General features: G+C 49.1%; 4 non-coding genes across 4 annotated transcripts; all 4 read right to left on the reverse strand.

Annotated features, from left to right (window-relative positions):
• Positions 1-2,589: 2,589 nt before the first annotated feature.
• trnam-cau (transfer RNA methionine (anticodon CAU)) lies at positions 2,590-2,661 on the reverse strand. The gene has a single exon. It is a non-coding gene; the product is annotated as a tRNA-Met (tRNA).
• Positions 2,662-5,318: 2,657 nt separating this feature from the next.
• Positions 5,319-5,390, reverse strand: trnam-cau (transfer RNA methionine (anticodon CAU)). Its single transcript has one exon. It is a non-coding gene; the product is annotated as a tRNA-Met (tRNA).
• A 2,656-nt stretch (positions 5,391-8,046) lies between these two features.
• trnam-cau (transfer RNA methionine (anticodon CAU)) lies at positions 8,047-8,118 on the reverse strand. The gene has a single exon. It is a non-coding gene; the product is annotated as a tRNA-Met (tRNA).
• A 2,657-nt stretch (positions 8,119-10,775) lies between these two features.
• trnam-cau (transfer RNA methionine (anticodon CAU)) lies at positions 10,776-10,847 on the reverse strand. The gene has a single exon. It is a non-coding gene; the product is annotated as a tRNA-Met (tRNA).
• Positions 10,848-13,393: the final 2,546 nt, after the last annotated feature.

Raw genomic sequence — 13,393 nt, forward strand, 5'->3', positions numbered from 1 at the left:
GCCTGATGTCAAAGACCTCCACTGGTGTCGTGTGATATGCTGTTTCGCAGACGTATGGAGGCTGTGTCAATATAAACTTTTTTCTAAATTCCCACATTCTGTCGGTCGAACTGTGATTTCACAACATGTGTCACAGCGCAGACGGCGGCCATGCGGCCCACCTTCCCTCTGCTGGTTCTGCACTTAAGTAAACGTGTGTTTCTATTCGTTTCATTCTCTCGCCTTCTCAGCGTAAATCTGTACATCTGAACGTGACCACCGAATTCCCTTTTGGGTCCATTGAATCTTCCTCTTTGTCAATGTCAGACAGGGACTTACTGACCCTCACCACTCCCTGTACGAAAACGTTCTTCCTAATGTCACTTTTACTTCTTTTCCTCGTGAGTTAAAATTCTGCCGAATCGTTATGGATCCTTTCAGGCGTGGGAGCATTTTCACAACATTATTTCCTGTTTCTAGGTCCCTCATGACTTGGAAAAGTTCGGTTCTCCGAGGAGAGCTGTCCCAATTTTCCAATCTACCTTGATTGCTGACATTCCTCAAACACCGCACCACTCACGTCAACCTGTTGAGCACTATGGTAAAAACAATGACTGCAGATGCTGGAAACCAGATTGTGGATTAGTGGTGCTGGAAGAGCACAGCAGTTCAGGCAGCATCCAAGTAGCTTGTTGAACACGATCTCCAACCATTTCATTTCTCTGTTTTCTGCCTCATTCGTACTCCAGGCAGCCCACGCTGGTTTCACGAAGGTGCTTTTTGAGAAAGTTAATCAGGCAGTTTTGCACAAGTCAAGTTAAAAAACGCGGGCTCGTCCGGGATTTGAACCCGGGACCTCTCGCAAATCAGCGCAGTAACAGACCCAAAGCAAGAATCATACGCCTAGACCAACGAGCCAGAAAGCACGCACGCAGGTAATGCCCCAGACCTCTTGAGCGACCTGAGACATGCTCAGTATGAAATACATTTGAGATTGCTCTCAGAATTGCAAGCGGCAAAGACTCTCCCGAACAGCTGCTTCTCATCCAGTCTCCCTGCTGCTATTTCATTCCACCGCATTCTCTGCTCACAGTGTCGTTTCCCCAACGTAGCATGAAGCATAAACTGGGTGACTGCTTCGCAGAACATCCCGCTTCTGCCCGCAGAAACTAAAGGCCCTGACCTTGCGGTTGCCTGCCACTTTAACACATCACCCTGTTCCCTGGCCAACATCCCTGTCTCAGGCTTGCAGCAGTGTTCTAGCTCCAGATGAAAGAACAACATCTCATTTTCCACTTGGAGCCCTTCCAGCCCTCCGGTCTTCAATATCGAGTTCTATAACTATGGGGCCTGAACTCCCCCATGTCCTTCACCCCACCACACAAAAGACTCCTGTTTATCACCTCGTCTGCTATGACACACGACGTATTGTTAGGCACTAACAGTCTCCATTAACAGTTATTCGCCCTCTCACGAGGATCGTTATTCACTCCTACGTCCTTCATATTGTTCTTTCTCTGAGCTGGCGGCAAACACAACAATGAACATTGGAGACTCTGAGCCAGCTGAAACTTGCTCAGTGTGAAGTACATTCCACATTGCTGCAAGAATTGCAAGCAGCAAAGCCTTTCCAGAACATCTGCTGGTCATTCTGTCCCCGGGGGGGCTGATGTTTGTCTCATCCCCAGGAACTGGACTATCTCCACTGGCGGATAATTAAACCATTTTATTTCTACTTGCACGTTGTTCTGGGGGGAGGGGGGTGGGGGAATGTAGGGTTGGGGGAGGGTAAGAGTCCATTCGCTCTTCTGCTCTCTCTCCCTCTTTCTCTCTCTCTCTCTCTCTGAAACTCTTGGGGTGAGAGGTGTCAGTTACATTAATGCGGGGAACATGAACAACTTTGATTGTGAACTTTCTCCAAAGGTCTGTTATCGGAGAGACAGAAAGATGCTGTGCTGGCAGGACAGAGAGAAATGAACACCGAGGACTCTTCGCCCAGGTAAATTCACATTGTTTTGCAGCCTGCATGGTGTTCAGAAATCGTCTTCACGCAGCAATCTTACGGAAAGTCTATTGCAAAGTGGGCATCGCTTTCTTTGCTGCGACCGCGCAGCAGTTAACATCTGAGCCCCAAGTGTCCCAGATGAAGAGAATCCGCGTGAAACCTTCACTCACTGAGAGTCATCCCCACGGCCCTGAGCTGAGGGACTGCAGGCAGTCCAACACGGAAGGGACGGTTAAAAATGAACCATTTTTGCTCCCTCAGCAACACGTAGCATCATTCTCGCGCAGACAGAAGCCATTCAGCCCATGGATTCCACGGCGACTGTCTGTCACTTGTCTCTCTCTCTCTCTCTCTGAGGTTATTCACAATCGGTGGTATCCGTCCTAATAGTGGGGGACGATGTCTGAGTTTCAACTTTACCAGCTCATTAGCATCGTAGAGAACCGGTTTTGCGATTCAGTTCAGACGAAACCGACCAAGAACAGAATACCACTGAGACCTCTAAAAACCCATGCCGTTTGAATGGAGTGGATCGATATGAACATCGGCAAGTAGATGCAAAGGCAGCTTGCTGAAGAAAAGCAGATCAAGGTGACAGTGAACGATAGCAGAGGATGGTTTCGATCCATCGACCTCTGGGTTATGGGCCCAGCACGCTCCCGCTGCGCCACTCTGCTGCCGCTTGGGGAGCTGGTTGCACAGAACACTTCAGGTTTTTGTCTGGCACGCGGCAGGCACCTTCGAGCCTGATGTCAAAGACCTCCACTGGTGTCGTGTGATATGCTGTTTCGCAGACGTATGGAGGCTGTGTCAATATAAACTTTTTTCTAAATTCCCACATTCTGTCGGTCGAACTGTGATTTCACAACATGTGTCACAGCGCAGACGGCGGCCATGCGGCCCACCTTCCCTCTGCTGGTTCTGCACTTAAGTAAACGTGTGTTTCTATTCGTTTCATTCTCTCGCCTTCTCAGCGTAAATCTGTACATCTGAACGTGACCACCGAATTCCCTTTTGGGTCCATTGAATCTTCCTCTTTGTCAATGTCAGACAGGGACTTACTGACCCTCACCACTCCCTGTACGAAAACGTTCTTCCTAATGTCACTTTTACTTCTTTTCCTCGTGACTTAAAATTCTGCCGAATCGTTATGGATCCTTTCAGGCGTGGGAGCATTTTCACAACATTATTTCCTGTTTCTAGGTCCCTCATGACTTGGAAAAGTTCGGTTCTCCGAGGAGAGCTGTCCCAATTTTCCAATCTACCTTGATTGCTGACATTCCTCAAACACCGCACCACTCACGTCAACCTGTTGAGCACTATGGTAAAAACAATGACTGCAGATGCTGGAAACCAGATTGTGGATTAGTGGTGCTGGAAGAGCACAGCAGTTCAGGCAGCATCCAAGTAGCTTGTTGAACACGATCTCCAACCATTTCATTTCTCTGTTTTCTGCCTCATTCGTACTCCAGGCAGCCCACGCTGGTTTCACGAAGGTGCTTTTTGAGAAAGTTAATCAGGCAGTTTTGCACAAGTCAAGTTAAAAAACGCGGGCTCGTCCGGGATTTGAACCCGGGACCTCTCGCAAATCAGCGCAGTAACAGACCCAAAGCGAGAATCATACGCCTAGACCAACGAGCCAGAAAGCACGCACGCAGGTAATGCCCCAGACCTCTTGAGCGACCTGAGACATGCTCAGTATGAAATACATTTGAGATTGCTCTCAGAATTGCAAGCGGCAAAGACTCTCCCGAACAGCTGCTTCTCATCCAGTCTCCCTGCTGCTATTTCATTCCACCGCATTCTCTGCTCACAGTGTCGTTTCCCCAACGTAGCATGAAGCATAAACTGGGTGACTGCTTCGCAGAACATCCCGCTTCTGCCCGCAGAAACTAAAGGCCCTGACCTTGCGGTTGCCTGCCACTTTAACACATCACCCTGTTCCCTGGCCAACATCCCTGTCTCAGGCTTGCAGCAGTGTTCTAGCTCCAGATGAAAGAACAACATCTCATTTTCCACTTGGAGCCCTTCCAGCCCTCCGGTCTTCAATATCGAGTTCTATAACTATAGGGCCTGAACTCCCCCATGTCCTTCACCCCTACCACACAAAAGACTCCTGTTTATCACCTCGTCTGCTATGACACACGACGTATTGTTAGCCACTAACAGTCTCCATTAACAGTTATTCGCCCTCTCACGAGGATCGTTATTCACTCCTACGTCCTTCATATTGTTCTTTCTCTGAGCTGGCGGCAAACACAACAATGAACATTGGAGACTCTGAGCCAGCTGAAACTTGCTCAGTGTGAAGTACATTCCACATTGCTGCAAGAATTGCAAGCAGCAAAGCCTTTCCAGAACATCTGCTGGTCATTCTGTCCCCGGGGGGGCTGATGTTTGTCTCATCCCCAGGAACTGGACTATCTCCACTGGCGGATAATTAAACCATTTTATTTCTACTTGCACGTTGTTCTGGGGGGAGGGGGGTGGGGGAATGTAGGGTTGGGGGAGGGTAAGAGTCCATTCGCTCTTCTGCTCTCTCTCCCTCTTTCTCTCTCTCTCTCTCTCTGAAACTCTTGGGGTGAGAGGTGTCAGTTACATTAATGCGGGGAACATGAACAACTTTGATTGTGAACTTTCTCCAAAGGTCTGTTATCGGAGAGACAGAAAGATGCTGTGCTGGCAGGACAGAGAGAAATGAACACCGAGGACTCTTCGCCCAGGTAAATTCACATTGTTTTGCAGCCTGCATGGTGTTCAGAAATCGTCTTCACGCAGCAATCTTACGGAAAGTCTATTGCAAAGTGGGCATCGCTTTCTTTGCTGCGACCGCGCAGCAGTTAACATCTGAGCCCCAAATGTCCCAGATGAAGAGAATCCGCGTGAAACCTTCACTCACTGAGAGTCATCCCCACGGCCCTGAGCTGAGGGACTGCAGGCAGTCCAACACGGAAGGGACGGTTAAAAATGAACCATTTTTGCTCCCTCAGCAACACGTAGCATCATTCTCGCGCAGACAGAAGCCATTCAGCCCATGGATTCCACGGCGACTGTCTGTCACTTGTCTCTCTCTCTCTCTCTCTGAGGTTATTCACAATCGGTGGTATCCGTCCTAATAGTGGGGGACGATGTCTGAGTTTCAACTTTACCAGCTCATTAGCATCGTAGAGAACCGGTTTTGCGATTCAGTTCAGAGGAAACCGACCAAGAACAGAATACCACTGAGACCTCTCAAAACCCATGCCGTTTGAATGGAGTGGATCGATATGAACATCGGCAAGTAGATGCAAAGGCAGCTTGCTGAAGAAAAGCAGATCAAGGTGACAGTGAACGATAGCAGAGGATGGTTTCGATCCATCGACCTCTGGGTTATGGGCCCAGCACGCTCCCGCTGCGCCACTCTGCTGCCGCTTGGGGAGCTGGTTGCACAGAACACTTCAGGTTTTTGTCTGGCACGCGGCAGGCACCTTCGAGCCTGATGTCAAAGACCTCCACTGGTGTCGTGTGATATGCTGTTTCGCAGACGTATGGAGGCTGTGTCAATATAAACTTTTTTCTAAATTCCCACATTCTGTCGGTCGAACTGTGATTTCACAACATGTGTCACAGCGCAGACGGCGGCCATGCGGCCCACCTTCCCTCTGCTGGTTCTGCACTTAAGTAAACGTGTGTTTCTATTCGTTTCATTCTCTCGCCTTCTCAGCGTAAATCTGTACATCTGAACGTGACCACCGAATTCCCTTTTGGGTCCATTGAATCTTCCTCTTTGTCAATGTCAGACAGGGACTTACTGACCCTCACCACTCCCTGTACGAAAACGTTCTTCCTAATGTCACTTTTACTTCTTTTCCTCGTGAGTTAAAATTCTGCCGAATCGTTATGGATCCTTTCAGGCGTGGGAGCATTTTCACAACATTATTTCCTGTTTCTAGGTCCCTCATGACTTGGAAAAGTTCGGTTCTCCGAGGAGAGCTGTCCCAATTTTCCAATCTACCTTGATTGCTGACATTCCTCAAACACCGCACCACTCACGTCAACCTGTTGAGCACTATGGTAAAAACAATGACTGCAGATGCTGGAAACCAGATTGTGGATTAGTGGTGCTGGAAGAGCACAGCAGTTCAGGCAGCATCCAAGTAGCTTGTTGAACACGATCTCCAACCATTTCATTTCTCTGTTTTCTGCCTCATTCGTACTCCAGGCAGCCCACGCTGGTTTCACGAAGGTGCTTTTTGAGAAAGTTAATCAGGCAGTTTTGCACAAGTCAAGTTAAAAAACGCGGGCTCGTCCGGGATTTGAACCCGGGACCTCTCGCAAATCAGCGCAGTAACAGACCCAAAGCAAGAATCATACGCTGAGACCAACGAGCCAGAAAGCACGCACGCAGGTAATGCCCCAGACCTCTTGAGCGACCTGAGACATGCTCAGTATGAAATACATTTGAGATTGCTCTCAGAATTGCAAGCGGCAAAGACTCTCCCGAACAGCTGCTTCTCATCCAGTCTCCCTGCTGCTATTTCATTCCACCGCATTCTCTGCTCACAGTGTCGTTTCCCCAACGTAGCATGAAGCATAAACTGGGTGACTGCTTCGCAGAACATCCCGCTTCTGCCCGCAGAAACTAAAGGCCCTGACCTTGCGGTTGCCTGCCACTTTAACACATCACCCTGTTCCCTGGCCAACATCCCTGTCTCAGGCTTGCAGCAGTGTTCTAGCTCCAGATGAAAGAACAACATCTCATTTTCCACTTGGAGCCCTTCCAGCCCTCCGGTCTTCAATATCGAGTTCTATAACTATGGGGCCTGAACTCCCCCATGTCCTTCACCCCACCACACAAAAGACTCCTGTTTATCACCTCGTCTGCTATGACACACGACGTATTGTTAGGCACTAACAGTCTCCATTAACAGTTATTCGCCCTCTCACGAGGATCGTTATTCACTCCTACGTCCTTCATATTGTTCTTTCTCTGAGCTGGCGGCAAACACAACAATGAACATTGGAGACTCTGAGCCAGCTGAAACTTGCTCAGTGTGAAGTACATTCCACATTGCTGCAAGAATTGCAAGCAGCAAAGCCTTTCCAGAACATCTGCTGGTCATTCTGTCCCCGGGGGGGCTGATGTTTGTCTCATCCCCAGGAACTGGACTATCTCCACTGGCGGATAATTAAACCATTTTATTTCTACTTGCACGTTGTTCTGGGGGGAGGGGGGTGGGGGAATGTAGGGTTGGGGGAGGGTAAGAGTCCATTCGCTCTTCTGCTCTCTCTCCCTCTTTCTCTCTCTCTCTCTCTCTGAAACTCTTGGGGTGAGAGGTGTCAGTTACATTAATGCGGGGAACATGAACAACTTTGATTGTGAACTTTCTCCAAAGGTCTGTTATCGGAGAGACAGAAAGATGCTGTGCTGGCAGGACAGAGAGAAATGAACACCGAGGACTCTTCGCCCAGGTAAATTCACATTGTTTTGCAGCCTGCATGGTGTTCAGAAATCGTCTTCACGCAGCAATCTTACGGAAAGTCTATTGCAAAGTGGGCATCGCTTTCTTTGCTGCGACCGCGCAGCAGTTAACATCTGAGCCCCAAGTGTCCCAGATGAAGAGAATCCGCGTGAAACCTTCACTCACTGAGAGTCATCCCCACGGCCCTGAGCTGAGGGACTGCAGGCAGTCCAACACGGAAGGGACGGTTAAAAATGAACCATTTTTGCTCCCTCAGCAACACGTAGCATCATTCTCGCGCAGACAGAAGCCATTCAGCCCATGGATTCCACGGCGACTGTCTGTCACTTGTCTCTCTCTCTCTCTCTCTGAGGTTATTCACAATCGGTGGTATCCGTCCTAATAGTGGGGGACGATGTCTGAGTTTCAACTTTACCAGCTCATTAGCATCGTAGAGAACCGGTTTTGCGATTCAGTTCAGACGAAACCGACCAAGAACAGAATACCACTGAGACCTCTAAAAACCCATGCCGTTTGAATGGAGTGGATCGATATGAACATCGGCAAGTAGATGCAAAGGCAGCTTGCTGAAGAAAAGCAGATCAAGGTGACAGTGAACGATAGCAGAGGATGGTTTCGATCCATCGACCTCTGGGTTATGGGCCCAGCACGCTCCCGCTGCGCCACTCTGCTGCCGCTTGGGGAGCTGGTTGCACAGAACACTTCAGGTTTTTGTCTGGCACGCGGCAGGCACCTTCGAGCCTGATGTCAAAGACCTCCACTGGTGTCGTGTGATATGCTGTTTCGCAGACGTATGGAGGCTGTGTCAATATAAACTTTTTTCTAAATTCCCACATTCTGTCGGTCGAACTGTGATTTCACAACATGTGTCACAGCGCAGACGGCGGCCATGCGGCCCACCTTCCCTCTGCTGGTTCTGCACTTAAGTAAACGTGTGTTTCTATTCGTTTCATTCTCTCGCCTTCTCAGCGTAAATCTGTACATCTGAACGTGACCACCGAATTCCCTTTTGGGTCCATTGAATCTTCCTCTTTGTCAATGTCAGACAGGGACTTACTGACCCTCACCACTCCCTGTACGAAAACGTTCTTCCTAATGTCACTTTTACTTCTTTTCCTCGTGACTTAAAATTCTGCCGAATCGTTATGGATCCTTTCAGGCGTGGGAGCATTTTCACAACATTATTTCCTGTTTCTAGGTCCCTCATGACTTGGAAAAGTTCGGTTCTCCGAGGAGAGCTGTCCCAATTTTCCAATCTACCTTGATTGCTGACATTCCTCAAACACCGCACCACTCACGTCAACCTGTTGAGCACTATGGTAAAAACAATGACTGCAGATGCTGGAAACCAGATTGTGGATTAGTGGTGCTGGAAGAGCACAGCAGTTCAGGCAGCATCCAAGTAGCTTGTTGAACACGATCTCCAACCATTTCATTTCTCTGTTTTCTGCCTCATTCGTACTCCAGGCAGCCCACGCTGGTTTCACGAAGGTGCTTTTTGAGAAAGTTAATCAGGCAGTTTTGCACAAGTCAAGTTAAAAAACGCGGGCTCGTCCGGGATTTGAACCCGGGACCTCTCGCAAATCAGCGCAGTAACAGACCCAAAGCGAGAATCATACGCCTAGACCAACGAGCCAGAAAGCACGCACGCCGGTAATGCCCCAGACCTCTTGAGCGACCTGAGACATGCTCAGTATGAAATACATTTGAGATTGCTCTCAGAATTGCAAGCGGCAAAGACTCTCCCGAACAGCTGCTTCTCATCCAGTCTCCCTGCTGCTATTTCATTCCACCGCATTCTCTGCTCACAGTGTCGTTTCCCCAACGTAGCATGAAGCATAAACTGGGTGACTGCTTCGCAGAACATCCCGCTTCTGCCCGCAGAAACTAAAGGCCCTGACCTTGCGGTTGCCTGCCACTTTAACACATCACCCTGTTCCCTGGCCAACATCCCTGTCTCAGGCTTGCAGCAGTGTTCTAGCTCCAGATGAAAGAACAACATCTCATTTTCCACTTGGAGCCCTTCCAGCCCTCCGGTCTTCAATATCGAGTTCTATAACTATAGGGCCTGAACTCCCCCATGTCCTTCACCCCTACCACACAAAAGACTCCTGTTTATCACCTCGTCTGCTATGACACACGACGTATTGTTAGCCACTAACAGTCTCCATTAACAGTTATTCGCCCTCTCACGAGGATCGTTATTCACTCCTACGTCCTTCATATTGTTCTTTCTCTGAGCTGGCGGCAAACACAACAATGAACATTGGAGACTCTGAGCCAGCTGAAACTTGCTCAGTGTGAAGTACATTCCACATTGCTGCAAGAATTGCAAGCAGCAAAGCCTTTCCAGAACATCTGCTGGTCATTCTGTCCCCGGGGGGGCTGATGTTTGTCTCATCCCCAGGAACTGGACTATCTCCACTGGCGGATAATTAAACCATTTTATTTCTACTTGCACGTTGTTCTGGGGGGAGGGGGGTGGGGGAATGTAGGGTTGGGGGAGGGTAAGAGTCCATTCGCTCTTCTGCTCTCTCTCCCTCTTTCTCTCTCTCTCTCTCTCTGAAACTCTTGGGGTGAGAGGTGTCAGTTACATTAATGCGGGGAACATGAACAACTTTGATTGTGAACTTTCTCCAAAGGTCTGTTATCGGAGAGACAGAAAGATGCTGTGCTGGCAGGACAGAGAGAAATGAACACCGAGGACTCTTCGCCCAGGTAAATTCACATTGTTTTGCAGCCTGCATGGTGTTCAGAAATCGTCTTCACGCAGCAATCTTACGGAAAGTCTATTGCAAAGTGGGCATCGCTTTCTTTGCTGCGACCGCGCAGCAGTTAACATCTGAGCCCCAAATGTCCCAGATGAAGAGAATCCGCGTGAAACCTTCACTCACTGAGAGTCATCCCCACGGCCCTGAGCTGAGGGACTGCAGGCAGTCCAACACGGAAGGGACGGTTAAAAATGAACCATTTTTGCTCCCTCAGCAACACGTAGCATCATTCTCGCGCAGACAGAAGCCATTCAGCCCATGGATTCCACGGCGACTGTCTGTCACTTGTCTCTCTCTCTCTCTCTCTGAGGTTATTCACAATCGGTGTATTCCGTCCTAATAGTGGGGGACGATGTCTGAGTTTCAACTTTACCAGCTCATTAGCATCGTAGAGAACCGGTTTTGCGATTCAGTTCAGAGGAAACCGACCAAGAACAGAATACCACTGAGACCTCTAAAAACCCATGCCGTTTGAATGGAGTGGATCGATATGAACATCGGCAAGTAGATGCAAAGGCAGCTTGCTGAAGAAAAGCAGATCAAGGTGACAGTGAACGATAGCAGAGGATGGTTTCGATCCATCGACCTCTGGGTTATGGGCCCAGCACGCTCCCGCTGCGCCACTCTGCTGCCGCTTGGGGAGCTGGTTGCACAGAACACTTCAGGTTTTTGTCTGGCACGCGGCAGGCACCTTCGAGCCTGATGTCAAAGACCTCCACTGGTGTCGTGTGATATGCTGTTTCGCAGACGTATGGAGGCTGTGTCAATATAAACTTTTTTCTAAATTCCCACATTCTGTCGGTCGAACTGTGATTTCACAACATGTGTCACAGCGCAGACGGCGGCCATGCGGCCCACCTTCCCTCTGCTGGTTCTGCACTTAAGTAAACGTGTGTTTCTATTCGTTTCATTCTCTCGCCTTCTCAGCGTAAATCTGTACATCTGAACGTGACCACCGAATTCCCTTTTGGGTCCATTGAATCTTCCTCTTTGTCAATGTCAGACAGGGACTTACTGACCCTCACCACTCCCTGTACGAAAACGTTCTTCCTAATGTCACTTTTACTTCTTTTCCTCGTGACTTAAAATTCTGCCGAATCGTTATGGATCCTTTCAGGCGTGGGAGCATTTTCACAACATTATTTCCTGTTTCTAGGTCCCTCATGACTTGGAAAAGTTCGGTTCTCCGAGGAGAGCTGTCCCAATTTTCCAATCTACCTTGATTGCTGACATTCCTCAAACACCGCACCACTCACGTCAACCTGTTGAGCACTATGGTAAAAACAATGACTGCAGATGCTGGAAACCAGATTGTGGATTAGTGGTGCTGGAAGAGCACAGCAGTTCAGGCAGCATCCAAGTAGCTTGTTGAACACGATCTCCAACCATTTCATTTCTCTGTTTTCTGCCTCATTCGTACTCCAGGCAGCCCACGCTGGTTTCACGAAGGTGCTTTTTGAGAAAGTTAATCAGGCAGTTTTGCACAAGTCAAGTTAAAAAATGCGGGCTCGTCCGGGATTTGAACCCGGGACCTCTCGCAAATCAGCGCAGTAACAGACCCAAAGCGAGAATCATACGCTGAGACCAACGAGCCAGAAAGCGCGCACGCAGGTAATGCCCCAGACCTCTTGAGCGACCTGAGACATGCTCAGTATGAAATACATTTGAGATTGCTCTCAGAATTGCAAGCGGCAAAGACTCTCCCGAACAGCTGCTTCTCATCCAGTCTCCCTGCTGCTATTTCATTCCACCGCATTCTCTGCTCACAGTGTCGTTTCCCCAACGTAGCATGAAGCATAAACTGGGTGACTGCTTCGCAGAACATCCCGCTTCTGCCCGCAGAAACTAAAGGCCCTGACCTTGCGGTTGCCTGCCACTTTAACACATCACCCTGTTCCCTGGCCAACATCCCTGTCTCAGGCTTGCAGCAGTGTTCTAGCTCCAGATGAAAGAACAACATCTCATTTTCCACTTGGAGCCCTTCCAGCCCTCCGGTCTTCAATATCGAGTTCTATAACTATAGGGCCTGAACTCCCCCATGTCCTTCACCCCTACCACACAAAAGACTCCTGTTTATCACCTCGTCTGCTATGACACACGACGTATTGTTAGCCACTAACAGTCTCCATTAACAGTTATTCGCCCTCTCACGAGGATCGTTATTCACTCCTACGTCCTTCATATTGTTCTTTCTCTGAGCTGGCGGCAAACACAACAATGAACATTGGAGACTCTGAGCCAGCTGAAACTTGCTCAGTGTGAAGTACATTCCACATTGCTGCAAGAATTGCAAGCAGCAAAGCCTTTCCAGAACATCTGCTGGTCATTCTGTCCCCGGGGGGGCTGATGTTTGTCTCATCCCCAGGAACTGGACTATCTCCACTGGCGGATAATTAAACCATTTTATTTCTACTTGCACGTTGTTCTGGGGGGAGGGGGGTGGGGGAATGTAGGGTTGGGGGAGGGTAAGAGTCCATTCGCTCTTCTGCTCTCTCTCCCTCTTTCTCTCTCTCTCTCTCTCTGAAACTCTTGGGGTGAGAGGTGTCAGTTACATTAATGCGGGGAACATGAACAACTTTGATTGTGAACTTTCTCCAAAGGTCTGTTATCGGAGAGACAGAAAGATGCTGTGCTGGCAGGACAGAGAGAAATGAACACCGAGGACTCTTCGCCCAGGTAAATTCACATTGTTTTGCAGCCTGCATGGTGTTCAGAAATCGTCTTCACGCAGCAATCTTACGGAAAGTCTATTGCAAAGTGGGCATCGCTTTCTTTGCTGCGACCGCGCAGCAGTTAACATCTGAGCCCCAAGTGTCCCAGATGAAGAGAATCCGCGTGAAACCTTCACTCACTGAGAGTCATCCCCACGGCCCTGAGCTGAGGGACTGCAGGCAGTCCAACACGGAAGGGACGGTTAAAAATGAACCATTTTTGCTCCCTCAGCAACACGTAGCATCATTCTCGCGCAGACAGAAGCCATTCAGCCCATGGATTCCACGGCGACTGTCTGTCACTTGTCTCTCTCTCTCTCTCTCTGAGGTTATTCACAATCGGTGGTATCCGTCCTAATAGTGGGGGACGATGTCTGAGTTTCAACTTTACCAGCTCATTAGCATCGTAGAGAACCGGTTTTGCGATTCAGTTCAGAGGAAACCGACCAAGAACAGAATACCACT

This window comes from Chiloscyllium punctatum, chromosome 36 (assembly GCF_047496795.1).
Source record: "Chiloscyllium punctatum isolate Juve2018m chromosome 36, sChiPun1.3, whole genome shotgun sequence".
Lineage (NCBI taxonomy): Eukaryota > Metazoa > Chordata > Chondrichthyes > Orectolobiformes > Hemiscylliidae > Chiloscyllium > Chiloscyllium punctatum.